The sequence below is a fragment of the Rhineura floridana genome, chromosome 2, assembly GCF_030035675.1.
Source record: "Rhineura floridana isolate rRhiFlo1 chromosome 2, rRhiFlo1.hap2, whole genome shotgun sequence".
Classification (NCBI taxonomy): Eukaryota; Metazoa; Chordata; class Lepidosauria; order Squamata; family Rhineuridae; genus Rhineura; species Rhineura floridana.
Genome location: NC_084481.1, coordinates 208,624,236 through 208,640,528, shown reverse-complemented (window position 1 = coordinate 208,640,528; position 16,293 = coordinate 208,624,236). Strand labels below are relative to the sequence as shown.

The following is a 16,293-nucleotide window of genomic DNA, read 5'->3' as shown; positions in this document are numbered from 1 at the left end:
AGTAACACTTTGGGGCACCATAAACGAAAGACACATATACAAAGAGATACATATGGCCCTGAGAACTATCCTCAAGGAATATTCTATTACATACTTCTAAAGGGATATTGACACATTGGGGGAGACTGTAGTCATTTATTATGGAGGAAAACAGCATGGCATGAAAGGGGGTGAGAATACACAGAGTACAGGAAAATAAAACAGTCAAGGACAGCTGAATGATTATCTTGTCCGGAACATTGTTGCAGCCTGGCAGGCACCATATCACGTACGTTCCCACAGTGAAGAAACGAAACTTAAAGAGTGCTTTCCTGCCAGTTGGGCCCATGATGCTTTGTAACTTTGGTTCTACTGTTTTGTTGTGCCATTGGGTTAAGACTTAACTGAGGCCTTACCCTGACATTGTCCCAACAATTCCCCCCTTCCAGCGCTATTAGACGTCCTGCGTCTAATAGATAGCTGCTTCATCCTCCTCCGGCCATGGCGCCTCATACATTAAGCGAAAAGTCATATCTTGTAAAGCCAACTCCGTTACCGAAAGAAGCTTTTTTAGACATGCCGCAGTGCACTTGGCGCAACAAATGGAGAACGTGGAAAAAAGGCTAGGCAAACATTGGATGCAACAACAGCAAACAGCTATAGCGCATATTCCAAAGATGATGTAAGTCAGTATTTTATGCCAGCTGGGCCAGCTGTCAAACCACTCAGCGACATTAGGAAGGAGGGAAGATTCCTTGATTTTTTCAACATCGTTATACACCTTATCAAGGTGGTTTAGATGTTGCAAAACATCAGCTTTTGTGTCAGTGATGGATGTGCAGCATTCAGTTCCAATTAACGCGCATATGCCGCCTGAACTTGCCAACAGGTAGTCTATGGCTAACCTATTCTGGAGGGCAACCGTTCTAATTTGCCCCTGTTCATTGGTCAGGTCCCTGATGGAGACTGTGGTGTCATTTAGGAAATCCTCAAAGGAATTGGACAATTTTATTAAGTCCATATAGTTTTGCCCTGCCCCATACTGTGGAAAGAGGCCCCTGAGCACCGCTTCCCCTGCCTTTCTCCGGTTTCGATGTCGGGCCACCGGGGGGTTATTTGTTACGTGGAGTCCAGGGACCACCCTCCCCAAGGTGCAGGTCCAACTGTCTCCTTTTGGCAGATTTCGTAGTGCCTGATGACCGCACAGCCACCAGAGACCTTTCGGGGTAGGTCTTGTCTGTAGATGAAACAAGAAAGGGAATAATTCCAGGTTGGGGGAATCTTGGGACAAAAATGTGTACCATGCCTGCAGCCAGGTGGTGTTTTTCAGGAGACCTGCATTAAGAAAATGAGTATCGTTGAAGATTCCCATTTATTTGGCTCCAGTTGGCTTATAGTGAAACGGCAGTGCATACCAGAATAAGCCTTTGGCTTGCTGCTTATGCAAATTTCCCCCTGTAATGGGCCGCTGGTTTCCAAGGGCCCATCCAATTCTTTGGCGGGCATTCATCGCAAAAAAGTGGGGATCTCTTCAAGGGAGAGAGGTGTGCCTATTAGGGGGACTTCTGCCGCTCCGTGTGTGGGTGTGTGTGCACACACGTAGCATGTGCCGTTTTTTGGTGCCGTGGCTTCTAAAAGGGAGAGGAAGACATTGGCCTTCCAGCTATCTCCTTGATAGACTGGAGGAGGTGGCGAGGGTTGATAAACAAAGGTGGGTTCCTCCGGGGAAGACTGGTATCTGGCCGTGAGTCCCTTCTCTCTTACCTCCCTCAAGATGTTGTAACATGTGGTATGTTCTAGCCCAATGCAATACTTTGGTTTGGGAGCTCCTTTCTCCCTATAGGTAAACATGGCATATTCCTGAACCACCGAGAAGGCATCCATGTTTGTAGGGCAAGGAGAATATCTGGCTAGTCCCCTTGGCCTAACACAACCCAGGGCCAAATGGACCGCCCATGCCACTTCCGCCTGCACACAGTGTGTAACTTCAGGGCCCAAGTACCTGTGCTGGAACACCACTGCTGCTTTCTGACACCTGGTTTTCCATCCGGCAATATCAACAACAAAGGATTGGTTGTGCGTCTGAAAGATGCGATACATGTATGGGTCGGGACATTCTCCTGGGACCTTTGGGTCAGGGAGTCCCATTTGGGTCCCTGCCGGGGGCATGTTATAATCAGGTGTGGTACAAATCTTTATTCCGTCCGGGCAACAGAGGGGTGTAACTGAAAACAGTCCTGCATACATGAGGAAAGTCAGAGTCACTGCTTTCGGAGCCAGGAGGTGGCTGCTGTCTATCATGGCTCTGCGTCACGGAAGGGAACGGTGGTGGGTGCCCACAAATCAGTCACTGGATCTCGTCGTAAATGCAACTTCGGCACTATCCGGGTTTCCGAGGTGAGCAGCTCCGACTCTTTTCCGGGACTGGGGTCTGGCTCGACAGGAGGGCTGAAATCCGTCATGGCTGGCTTGACATGTGAATGGTGGATCCACGACTTTTGGCCCTCCAAGGAACACTGCCGACTGGGTAGTTAGCAAAACTTGGTGTGGACCCGTGTATCTCGGCTGGAGCAGAGTTGACTGGGTAAACTTCTTGGCCCACACGATGTCTCCGGGCTGAAATGGATGGACCTGCTCCTCCAGCGGAACGGTCTGCGAGTACCGGGCCGTGCACCACAGCTCTTGCAACCTGCTATGTAAGGAAAGAAATTGAGAAGTTGTCATGTGGTTCCCCCCCAGAAGGGAAACATCTGGATTTGGCAAGGCCCCACCCTTGGAGGGCGGATGCCCGAATACCAATTCATACGGTGACAACCCCAGAGCCCTGGTGGGCCGAGTACGCATGTGAAACAATACAAGAGGAAGCACCTGTGGCCACTTTAACCCTGTTTCCTGTGTGTATTTAGACAAATATGTCTTAATTTCCTGAATTTGTCTCTCGGTCTTACCTGAAGACTGGGGGTGGTAAGGGGTGTGTAGGAGGGGAGAAATGCCTAATCCCTCTTCTACATGGGTCAGTACTTGCCCTGTGAAGTGTGTCCCTCGGTCCGAGTCGATAGTTTCAGGCACTCCGAACCTGGGAATGACTTCCTTTAGGAGGAGCCTCGCAACGGTTAGGGCAGTAGTGTTGGTTGTGGGGTAGGCCTCCACCCATGAGGTGAGGGTGCAAATGATTACAAGAAGATGCTTCTTACCCATGGCCTTTGGTAGGTCTACAAAATCCATCTGTAGGTGTTGGAAGGGGGCAGCGGCTCTCGGGTGCCCCCCTTTCGGTGCCCTATTGGGCCGAGCTGGTCCGTTTGCTTGGCATAGGTGGCATGCTTTCACAACTGCTGTACATGCTGCCTGGGGGCGTACCAGTATCTTGTGACTGTGTCTACTAGGGCATGAGTCCCGTAATGCCCCCCTTTTGGTGATGCCAAGCCGCTGCCACTGGGTAAGAGGAGTGAGGAAGACATGCTCTTCCGTCGGGCATGATCCATAAGCTGTTGCAGTGGTTGGCTCCCAGCGCTTCCCATTTCTGTACCTCTTTGGTGGTCACGCAGGTGCTGTCTGCTGGGCGGAAGTCATCAGTAACGAGGGCTAGCGTGGGGAGGGCGAGCGGCAGTAGGGCTGCTTCCTTAGCCACCTGGTCAGCTAGAGCATTGCCCAAAGTCACTGGATCTTGCTCCTTCGTGTGTGCCCTGCAATGTACGACCGCCACTTCGGTCGGCAGCTGCACTGCATCCAGGAGCTTCTGCACTAGGGATAAGTGTTGTATGGGCTTCCCTCCCACGGTCAGGAATCCCCTGTATTTCCAGAGGTGGATGTGACAATGAATTACTCCAAACGCATACCTGCTGTCGGTGTAGATGGAAACGGTCTTACCCACTGCTAACTGACAGGCTCTTGTCAGCGCGTACAGCTCGGCGGCCTGTGCTCCCCATCATCCTGGTAGGGAAGCCGCTTCCACCGGTTCCCACTGGTTAGTGATGGCGTATCCCGTGTATCAGATCCCATCCTTGTAAAATGAGCTCCCATCAGTGAAAAAGACAAGATCTGGGTTAAGCAAAGGCTCGTCAGACAGGTTTTGTCTTACTTGCAGAGTGGTGTTGATGACAGCCACGCAATCATGGTCGTCTGGAGGCGCAGGCAAATCGGGAAGCAGGGTAGCAGGATTAAGGGGGCCGCATCTTTCAAACGTCAGATTAGGGTCCTCTAGGAGTTCTGCCTCTAGCTGCTGCTGGCGTTGTGCTGAGAAAACCTGTGTGGTTCCCCTCCTGAGTAATGCGGACAGAGCATGAGAAGTCCAGATGACGGTGTTGTGTCCTAAAGTGAGGCTCTTGCTCTTCCGAACCAGCAGTGCTGCAGCCATGAGCGTGCGTGTGCAGGAGGGGGTACCCTTCGCTACACTGTCTACTTGCTGTGAATAGAAGGCAACTGGGAGATGGTTGGGACCCCATTTCTGTGTTAGGACTCCGCTGGCCACTCCTTCTCGCTCATGCACGAATAGCTGGAAAGGTTTGGAGTAATTGGGCGGTTTCAGAGACATAGAGATGGCCACGCTCTCTTTTAACCACTCAAATGCCATAATAGAATCGGGGTCCCATGTGAGAGGATCTGTGGCTTTCTTCGCAGTGAAGGCGTGTAGGGGCTTACAGAGTTCCCCGCATGACAGCAGCCACTGCCTACAGAAGCCGATTATGCCAAGGAACCCCCGTAGCTGCTTCTTGGTGCAGGACAGCAGACATTGCTGGATTGCCGCCACCCTGCCGGGGTCCATATGTCTGCCTTCTGGGGTGAGGAGAAAACCCAGATACTTAACCTTCTGTTTGGCCCACTGTATCTTCTTGGGGTCTACTTTGTGTCCCCGGGAGTGTAGGTAGAGTAAAACTCCTTACCGTCCTTCCGCAATCTGTCAGCCACTGCATTGGTTAATAAAACATCATCCATGTACAGCACCACACTGGATCCTTCTGATGGGCTGAAGTCCTCCAGGTCGCCCTTTAGGCACTGGCTGAATATTCCTGGAGAGTCGCAGTAGCCCTGTGGAATTTGGGTCCAGATGAAACTGCGGTGGTCCCAGGTGAACCCGAACAAGAACTGCGAGTCTGGGTGCAAAGGGATGCTAAAGAAAGCATTTTTCAAATCAATTACGGTGAACCACCGGGCGTCCCATGGTATTTGGCTCACAATAGTGGCTGGATCTGGAACTACTGTGTGTAGAGGAACTACATACTTATTCACGGTGCGCAAGTCCTGGCAAAACCTCCACTTGACTGGGTCTCCTGGTTTCTTGGGGGGTTTCTTTATGGGTAAGATCGGGGTGTTGCAGGGCGTGCGCTGTGGGCGTATGATCCCTTCTTGTATGAACCCGTCTATGATGGGCCGTATGCCTTCCCTTGCTTCTAAAGACAATGGATACTGTTGGATGCAAGGCGGGGGGAGCAATAGTTTTACCTGTATCCGGACAGGTTGTACTGATTTCAACAGTCCCACGTCAGTGTCTTTGGTTCCTCACAATGATGGGGGCAAATCGCTCAAGTCCTCGGGCAAAGTTAGATCTCCTAAGGGGGCCGTTGATTCCCTTATCCCAAACACACTGAGGAGTAATCCCACCCCCCCAGGAGTGCAGGTTAAAGTAGCCTCAAGTTGACAAAGCATATCATGTCCCATTAGGGAGATGGGACAGGCACTGGAAAACAGAAATTTATTTATTTATTATTTATTTATTTATTTAATTTCATTTATAAACCGCCCTTAGCCAATGGCTCCCTGGGCGGTGTACAACATACAATAATAACAATAATCAACAACAATCGCAAGATATAAAATACAGATACATAATAAGACTACCTAATGTTAAAGGTAATTAAAACATTAAAATACATAGAAATGAATTAAAATGCCTGGGAGAATAGGAAGGTTTTGGCCTGGTGCCGAAAGGATAACAGAGTAGGCGCCAGGCATACCTCCTCGGGGAGACTATTCCATAATTCGGGGGCCACCACATGAAACACATGATCAAACATTTTCCCTTCATGCTCGACTCGCAATGGCTTCGTTACATACAATGCTTGTGGGACCCCACCCATCCCCATTGGTAGCTTGAAATCCTTTGTGAGCCACGCATGTGGCACCCTATCCAGGAGGGAATAGGTCGCCCCGGTGTCTACGAGAAAGGAGAACTCAACACCCTCGACCCACATTGTCAGGAGCGGCTCGGTCGTCGCAGAAGACAGGGAAAGAAAGGTGCCGGCCAGAGACAACAAGGCAAGCATTCCCCAATCCCCTCCGGCGCTGGGCAGCTGTTCGTTAGATAGTCATGGTTGAGGGGGACGACGTGGTGTTGCTCCCAGCTGGTTCCATGCGGCCGGTGTCAGTTGCCGCGGTGGCTGTTGTTGCTGAGTTGGCGCGCTTGGTGGTGGCGGGGGAGGCAGTGCACTGGTGTCTGAAAAACTAAAAGAGTTATCATACCCGTCTTGGCTTTTGATACCATTGACCATGGTATCCTTCTGGAGAGGCTCGCAGAGCTGGGAGTTGGTGGTACTGCCTGGCAGTGGTTCCGCTCCTACTTGGCAGGTTGTCTCCAGAAGCTAGTGCTTGGGGAACATTGCTCGACACCGTGGGTTCTCCAATGTGGAGTCCCGCAGGGGTCGGTCTTGTCTCCCATGCTTTTTAACATCTACATGAAGCCATTGGGTGCGGTCATCAGGAGTTTTGGAGTGTGCTGTCATCAGTATGCTGATGACATGCAACTCTACTTCTCCTTTTCATCCTCCTCAGGTGAGGCTGTCAATGTGCTGAACCGTTGCCTGGCCTCGATAATGGACTGGATGAGAGCTAACAAACTGAGACTCAATCCAGACAAGATTGAGATGCTGTTGGTGCGGGGTTTCTCTGATCAGACGCTGGATATATACCCTGTCCTGGACGGGGTTACACTCCCCCTAAAGGAGCAGGTTCGTAGTCTGGGAGTTCTTTTAGATCCTTCCTTGTCACTGGAGGCTCAAGTAGCCTCAGTGGCACGGAATGCGTTCTACCATTTCGGTTGGTAGCCCAGCTACGTCCCTATCTGAGCAGGGAGGACCTTACATCAGTGGTACATGCTCTGGTAACCTCGATATTGGATTACTGCAATGCGCTCTACGTAGGGCTGCCTCTGAAGACAGTTCTGAAGCTACAGCTAGAGCAAAACGCGGCCGCCAGATTGATAACAAGGACCAAGCGGTCTGAACACATAACACCTGTTCTGGCCTGCTTGCACTGGCTTCCAATTTGCTTCCGGGCCAGATTCAAAGTGCTGGTTTTGACCTATAAAGCCTTATACGGCGCGGGACCACAATACCTGTTGGAACGCCTCTCCCAATATGAACCTGACCGTCCACTGCATTCTACATCGAAGGCCCTCCTCCGAGCTCTGACCCACAGAGAGGCTCGGAGGGTGGTAACAAGAACTAGGGCCTTCTCTGTGGTGGCCCCCGAACTGTGGTACAGTCCCCCCAATGAGGTGCGCCTGGCGCCGACGCTGCTGTCTTTTCGGCGCCAGGTTAAAACCTTCCTCTTTTCTAGGGCAGTGTCATGGCCCCATCAGAGAACTCCTCAGATGAGGACGACTCGGGAGTAACAGCAGCGGACCCAGGAGCAGCAGGAGACATGGAGGAGCCTCCTGAGAATCCAGCTCCTTCTGCCCCTCAGCTGCAGAGCACCCCAGGGACAGCAGAGGCCCTGCAGCCAGACACAGACAGTGAACAGGATACTCCCCCCTCACCTGCAGAACGTAGACAGCAGAAGGTCAGGCAGAAGAGAGGCAGGCCTGTCTCCTTAAGGCCCAAACGCTGAGGACTCACACCTGCTGTCAACCTTGCTCTTTATAAGGCACACCTTGGCTGCAGCTTGTTGCTGACTGCAACGTCAGGTGTGGCTTGTGTGTTCCTAGTTTCCTGGCACCCTCTTTCGGACTGACCCCTTGGCACTTGATCCCGGACCTCTACTGACCTCGCTTCTGGACTCGGCAAGTACGCTTCGGACAAGCCTGGCCCTTATCAGCTCCCCTCCTCCTAGACCTGGCAGATTTATGACCAGACTGCTGGCTAAGGACTTTGCTTCCCTGCCAACCACCCAGGAATTTCCAGCCCCCCACCGGCACTGCTAATGCAGTGTAGAGCTGACAGGCTTTTAATTTAACTTAATTTAATTTTAAAATGTGCTGTAATTGTTTTTAGATCTTTCATTCTCTGTATTTCGCTGTATGTTTTATTGGATTTTATTGATTTGTTGTTCACCGCCCAGAGAGCTATGCTAGTGGGGCGGTATAAAAATTTAATAAATAAATAAATAAATATAATAAATAAATAAATAAAATAAAATCTCCTGCTGCCAGCGGGCAGTCCCGTTTGTAATGCGACAGGTCTCCACATCGGAAGCACCCCCTTCCCCCGCCTCCTCCTGCCCATGTCTGCCTTGTCTGTGCTCTGCCTTGTCCCTGCTGGTTCCGACCCCTCCCTCCTCTAGGGAAACGAATCCCTAGACCACCGCGTATGGCCGTGGCCAGCAGTTGATACTGCTCTTTCTTCTCCTTTTTCTTCCCCTTCTCCTTCTCGTTTTCCCAAACCACATCTGCCACCTCCAGAATTGCAGTGATCGGCTCCACTCCCCACCCTGGCCTGAAATGTTGGAAATAGTCTCTGATGTAGGGCAGCACCTGGTGAACGAAAGACGCGACCAGAGACGGCTGATCCTCCGGCTTTTCTGGATTCAGATTGGTATGGCTTCTGGCCCCCTCCAATAACCTCGTCCAAAATTTTCATGGGGGCTCAGTGGTTTCTTGTTTAATAGCCATAAATTTGGTTTGATTAGGAGGTTTTTGAGACATTTGTTTTAGGTGGGAAAGGAGCCGCTCTCTGATATCCGTAAGTTGGGTCCTTCTCTCTCCTGTCCAGTCATTACCTGTCCAAGTTGTGGCTTCGTCAGTGCGTCTGTCCCATGACCTCTGGTTGGTCAGGTCCTCGACTGCCCAAGCTGTTTCGAGAGCCCAAAGTCTGCTGCACTCCTCACCTGTTAGTACTCGGTCCAGGAGGTAGTTGACGTCGCTGTAAGTGGGATTGTGGCTCACGAACAGTCTGTGCAAGAGACTCTGGATTTTCCTGGGTTTTTCTTCAAACGTACCTTCCAGTAGGCTCCATTCCTTGAGATCCCATTCCAGCCATGCCTTGTGTTCCGCCAGGGCAACATGTTGCAGTAGCCCTTGGGCGTCTAGGTAACGCTGGTCATGGACTACCAGGGGGAGCATCGCACTTGCCCCGTCTGCTCCTCTGGGCGTACCAAATGTGCACGAAAGCTTGGGAGTGGCTGGGGGTTTTGGGTCATGGGATCGCAAGCGCATTCTCTGGTCCTCAGGAACCCCCCCGACCCTGGCTTTTCCTCTTTCTTAGGGAGGTCTGGTTTGACCTCGGATGCATGCCTAAACGGAAATCCGTCAACCTGCGTATCCGGGTCGTCCATCTGTCCCTGCGGGGACCTGCCATCCTGAGGAGGTGGTGGCGATGGGGCAGATGGAATAATGGATCGGCAAATTACCTGCCGTCTAGGTGGGTCGTCGGCAAAACAGCCAGGGGGGGTTCATTTCCAGAAACAGACCTTCCAATCATTACCTTTATGCCAGTCCATTTCTGTGCTCCTGCTTGCCACAGGAGCCAGAAATTGGAGTGCCTGGGGTGGTCCATGTCTATCCGTTTTCTTACCCCGGATAAGCAAACGGCATCAAAGGATCCATCCCGAGGCCATCGGTGTTCAGGGCCCCCGACCACGGTCATCCGTGTCCATTCATTGACACATAACTTTACCATGGTTTTCTTCCTCATACCTGTCTTGATTGGCAAACATCCTTCAACCCAGAACCTGCACATAAGACTCAAAGGGGTTACAGCATCAGCATTGTTACACATTTTACTGTGCGTTTGACCCATGATATCTGGTGGGATAATTCTCGGCTATGCCTTACCCCGTAGGATCGGTGGTTGACTCTGACACGGACGGGAGAGAAATCTCTCCTGGCGCCTGACCGTGTGTGCACAGAGCTTTCCCATGGAACCCAGGGAGCGCACTTGATCCCGGACGAGCCCCCAATTTGTTGAGGAAATTTCAAATGGCAAAGAATGCCCACTGCTCACCTCAAAGCACCCAGGCAGGAGTGCGAGCTGAGATAGAATCCTAATTATTCGTTTGGCTAAGAGCCACCCAGATATCAAGTAAGACACAGACAACTTCTTGATCAAAAAGGGCTTTCACACTCACATGGGCACAACAGCCTGGCAAGGATGAGAGCAACTCTTTATTGTTCAGCATGACAATATATAGTATTCTGAAACGTACTATCAATAAACAAAATGTAACTAAAACAAGAGAAAAGTAACAGGCCTAAGCTACATATCACTTGCTACATATCAAAGTCAGGAAGTTTCTCTTTGAAAATCAGGACCCATGTCCATCTCATCCTGAGATAAGGAATGGTATGTTGGGGTGAAGTAACACTTTGGGGCACCATAAACGAAAGACACATATACAAAGAGATACATATGGCCCTGAGAACTATCCTCAAGGAATATTCTATTACACACTTCTAAAGGGATATTGACACATTGGGGGAGACTGTAGTCATTTATTATGGAGGAAAACAGCATGGCATGAAAGGGGGTGAGAATACACAGAGTACAGGAAAATAAAACAGTCAAGGACAGCTGAATGATTATCTTGTCCGGAACATTGTTGCAGCCTGGCAGGCACCATATCACGTACGTTCCCACAGTGAAGAAACGAAACTTAAAGAGTGCTTTCCTGCCAGTTGGGCCCATGATGCTTTGTAACTTTGGTTCTACTGTTTTGTTGTGCCATTGGGTTAAGACTTAACTGAGGCCTTACCCTGACATTGTCCCAACAGATGCAAAAAGACAATACCTCTAGTTAAAAAGAGAGAAAGACCTCAATGGATGACTGAAGAAACCCTTAAAATGGTTAAAGACAGAAGGAAAGCAAAATCAAAGGAGATAGAAACACGGTTTGAATCCTAAATGCAACAATACAATGACTAGGCACAAAGAGAACTATTACAATAGGAGAGGACAACAAAAAGGATAGAACAAGAGCCCTATCTGAGGCTTTAAACTTAGTTGACAGAGAACCAGAAGAATTATGGACTGAAGTCAGAGACATTATCAGGAAAGAATGCAAAAAGAAAATACTTCTAGTTAAAAAGAAAGACCTCAACGAGTGACAGAAGAAACTCTTAAAGTGGTTAAAGAGAGAAAGAAAGCAAAGGCAGATAGAAACACAGTCAGAACCCTAAATGCAACAATGCAGTGAATAGTAAGTAGGGACAAAGAGAACTATTACAATTGTCAATGTATAGAAATAGAAGAGGACAACAAAAGGGTAGAACAAGAGCCCTGTTCCAAAAGATTAGAGAAATTAAAGGGAAATTTAAACCAAGAGTAGGCATTTTGAATAATCAACAGAGGAGCACACTGACTGACCGACATAAAATAAAAGGAAGAGGCAAGAAATACACTGAAGAACTCTATAAAAGAGATGAAAGAATGACAGATTAATTCATAGAGGAACTGTATGATAAAGAACCAGAAATTTTAGAATGTGAGGTGAAAGCTGCTCTTAAGATACTTGGAAGAAACAAATCACCAGGAACAGATGGCATACTAATAGAATTGCTACAAGCCACTGAGAATGAATCTGTCCAATTTTTGACAAATATTTGTCAACAAATATGGAAAACTAAACAATGGTCCACAGACTGGAAGCGTTCAATATATATCCCAATTCCAAAGAAAGGGGATCCCAGGGAATGCAGTAATTATCCAACTATTGCCTTAATATCCCATGCAAGTAAAGTAATGCTCAAGATTCTACAACAAAGGCTCTTAGCATACGTGGAGCGAGAAGTGCCAGATGTCCAAGCTGAATTTAAAAAGGGAAGAGTACCAGAGATCTTCCCGCAAACACATTGGATAATGGAACAGACAAAGGAATTTCAGAAGGAAATCACCCTGTGCTTTATGGATTACAGCAAAGACCTTGACCTTGTAGATCATGAAAATCTATGGAATGCTTTAAAAGAAATGGGGGTGCCACAGCAACTCCTTCCCCTTGGCAAGAGGCTACTGTAAGGACAGAATATGGAGAAATCGATTGGTTCCCAAACGGAAACAGTGTAACACAGAGGTGTATTTTATCACCCTATTTGTTTAATCTATACGCAGAACACATCATACACAAAGTGGGATTGGACCAAGATGAAGGAGGTGTGAAAACTGGATAGGGAAATATCAATAATTTAAGATATGCAGATGATACCATACTACTAGCAAAACCACTAATGGTTTGAAACGAATGCTGATGAAAGTTAAAGAGGAAAGAACAAAAGCAGGACTACAGCTGAACATCAAGAAGACTAAAGTAATGACAGCAGAAGATTTATGTAACTTTAAAGTTGACAACGAGGACATTGAACTTGTCAAGGATTATCAATACCTTTGCACATTCATTAACCAAAATGGAGACAATAGTCAAGAAATCAGAAGAAGGCTAGGATTGGGGAGGGCAGCTATGAGTGAACTAGAAAAGGTCCTTGAATGCAAAGATGTATCACTGAACGCTAAAAGTCAGGATCATTCAGACCATGGTATCCTGATCTCTATGTATGGATGTGAAAGTTGGACAGTGAAAAAAGCAGATAAGAGAAAAATCAACTCATTTGAAATGTGGTATTGGAGGAGAGCTTTGCGCATACCTTGAACGCCAATAATTGGGTGTTAGAACAAATTAAACCAGTCACTAGAAACTAAATCACTAGAAGCTAAAATGATGAAACTGAGGTTATCATACTCTGGACACGTAATGAGAAGGCATGATTCACTAGAAAAGATAATAATGCTGGGGAAAACAGAAGGGATTAGAAAAAGAGGAAGACCAAAGAAGAGATGGATTGATTCCATAAAGGAAGCCAGAGACTGAACTTACAAGTTCTGAACAGGGTGGTTTATAACAGATGCTACTGGAGGTCGCTGATTCATAGGGTCGCCTTAAGTTGTAATCGACTTGAATGCATGTAAGAACAACCACCTACTGCCACTGGTCTAAGGATATAGAGGACACTAATCGAGAAAGCTCTGTACAACTTTTATTTAAAGAAAAGGTATGTTGGTTTCTAAAGCACAGTTTATCTGACGCTCTAAGCAACCCTACTGTCTTGAAACAAGCATTAGCCCCACGCAGTGAATCCTCACTCTAGGGGACAGTAGGCTTTGCAGACTTAGGACTGCTGTTGTCCGGAAATGCAACTCCTGATCAATATTTGTTGTTCTTGGATCTGTTTAATGTTTAATGGAGAGCATACATTTCTCAAAATGCCCTGACTTATTTAAATGATAGACCAATGCAAATATCTTGCCCTTCTTCTTCAGAGAGTCACCTCTGAATGTAAGGTAAGTATCAAATTAACTTGTTCTTCTGACATTGCTGTGACAGAGATTTGCCTGTATTTAGTGTCTGTAGGCAAAGTAAGACCCTGGACTCCTCTGGGAGAATGGACTGGATATAAATAGAATCATAGAATTGGACAGTTGGGTCATTGGGTCCAAGCCCCTGCTCAGTGCAGGAATTGTACTAATGATGATTTATTTATTTATTTATTTTAATAATTTATACCCCGCCCTAGTTCATAGAATTCAGAGTGGCGAACAAAAAACAATGTCCAATACAATCTAATATAAAATAATAAGAGTACAATAAAATCATTAAAAATCAATTAACTATTAAATGTTTAAAAGCTAGAAGAAACAAAAAAGTTTTTAACTGACAGCGAAAGTCCATGAGTGAAGAAGAACGTCGGATCTCTGGTGGAAGATTATTCCATAGGATGGGCGCTATGGTCGAGAAGGCTTTATTTCTAGTATTGGCACTGCGGATTATAAAGGTGGATGGGATGATGAGAGAGTGTTCGAAATGTATTCTTGTCGGTCGCTGAGGTTTAAATTCCAGAATACGATTTGATAAATATATTGGTGCTAAACCATTTAGAGCTTTAAAAGTTAATACTAAAATTTTAAACTGATGACGGAATGAGATCGGAAGCCAATGAAGTTAATAAAGAAGAGGTGTGGTGTGTGTTTGTGGACCTGCTCTGGTCAGCATTCTTGCCGTCGCTCTCTGTATCAGCTTAAGCGGGCGAAGTGATCTTGCAGATAGTCCAATATAAAGAGAGTTGCAATAGTCCAGTCTTTTTTTTTTTTTTCAATAATTTTTATTCAGATTTTCATAAAACATACAAAACAAAATCATAAAACATTCAAAGACAAAAAACAAAATCAAAAATAGTTAAACAAAAAGAAAAAAAGAAAAAAAAAACAAAAATAAAAAATAAAGAGTAAAATATTGACTTCCCATTTGTCAAAGATCAAATCAGTTATAAGTCTATAATATATAACAATCCTGTCTCTTAAGTCATATTATAAAATCACTTTCCTCCAGTAGTTATCTTACTTAATCATCAAATCTCATAAACATTACTTTATTCTTTCCACAAAAAGTCAAAGAGAGGTTTCAATTCTTTAAGAAATATATCTATCAATTTTTTTTTCCAGATAAGCATATCGATTAATCCATCTCATTACTAATTATGATAATCTTATTGTCATAACCATAGTCAAAATAAACATTTCAATTAATCCATCACATCAGAATCTGTTAGGTTCAGTAATTTCAGTAGCCATTGTTCTATTATCTCTATTAGTTCCATTTTCCATCTTCCATCTTCAGTAGTCTTGTTAAGTCCAGTAATTTCAATATCCAATCTTCCATTATCAGTATTCCATAATAATCTTGCTGTCAAAGCCATAGTCATATAGTAAGAGTCTGATGGGAATTACCTCTATCCCAAATATTTTCTTGCCATCCATTCTGAATAGGTTGCTGAAATACTGCTGTAAAATCATATCTCTGTTCTTTTTTTCAAAATACACTGGGTCATCTCTTAAAAGTTTTTCCATTGTCACATGGCTGCAGTTAATTCCATAGATTTTCTCTATATTGGGCTCCATCACATCATTCCAGTCCAGAAGATAATCCATGCCATTGATAACTTTATCTCTAGAATCTTCATTAATTTCTTCAGAGATAACATTGAGTTCCAAACAATAGATTTTATTTCTAAAGTCCATAGACTCCAAATCTTGTTCCTGTTCCACGTTTGTTCCAATCTCCGGGATCTCCTCTCTCACAGGGACCCCTATTCCAGTCTCCAGGGTCTCCTCTCTCACAGGGACCCCTGTTCCAATCTCCGGGGTCTCCTCTCTCACAGGGACCCCTTCCAGGGTCACCTCTCTCACAGGGACCCTTATATCTTTAATCTCCTGCTTCATTTTACTCAATTCAATTTTCGTTATCTCAATCTCATCCATTATTTTCTGAAACATAGTTATTTCCAGATTCTCAGCCACTTTCTTAATTGCCATTTTAAAAGAAAAATATAGGAAAACCACTTCTTATTTCAGCAACAATTGGGTTAATACTCCAAACTTGGTGACATCACAGTATAAACAGAGCAGACAGCCTTATCTCTCCAATAGTTAAGTAAACAAAATGCAGTTCCCAGGATCGAAACAATTAATGGCAATCGTCAAGAAACAGATTCGTCAAAATAAAATAGACCAAAAAGAGAGTAGTCTCAAAACAGTATAATATTTTTCAAAATAAAAATCTGGAATAGAAATCCCTCTTCTGTGTATATCTTTAGAATGCAAATCCAGGACAGCTTTTTGCAACAAAAACAGAGATAAGCTATTAATTAGTGCGTAGCAGAGAGAAGTTACGGCTCCCCAGTGAGATGTCAAAAACCGATCAATCTGGCAAATCTCTTTTAAACAGCAACAATTTAAGTCAAGTAAAAGAAAAATATAGAAAGAAGGGTGCTTGCCTGTTAGTGCGTTCTCTCTTAGAAGATAAGATGAACGTTCGCTTTAACAGATAGAGCTTGCTGTTGAAAATCCGTCCCACCTTCGTCGGCTGGACCTCGTCCCATAAATTAATGAGATCTGGTCGTCCCAACAAAAATAGGCTTTGAGGTTAATCTCTTCGTTTCTCCCTACCCGGGAGAAGTTTAATCAGTCAAAAAAAAAAGAAAAAACTGACTGATATATCTGAATAAGCTTCTTTTGAGGCAGGAGCCCGTCTCAAAAGCAGGCACAGGCTAAGTCACCCTTCCCGGAAGTCGCAATAGTCCAGTCTTGAGGTCACAAGAGCCTGTGTCACTTGCTTCAAGTCCGA

At 46.1% G+C, this 16,293-nt stretch overlaps 1 protein-coding gene across 5 annotated transcripts in view; it reads left to right on the top strand.

Moving 5' to 3' along the window:
* The first annotated feature begins 13,353 nt into the window (after positions 1-13,353).
* The window catches only part of LOC133377636 (alpha-1-antitrypsin-like protein GS55-MS), a 39,184-nt gene continuing 36,244 nt past the window's right edge, over positions 13,354-16,293 (top strand). Inside the window, exon 1 of one of the 5 annotated variants that reach the window (XM_061612047.1) lies at positions 13,354-13,454. The gene's annotated coding sequence lies outside the window, so the exon portion shown is untranslated. The remainder of the gene's footprint in view (positions 13,455-16,293) is intronic. The other 4 variants (XM_061612045.1, XM_061612049.1, XM_061612048.1 and 1 more) reach the window with 4 other exon arrangements.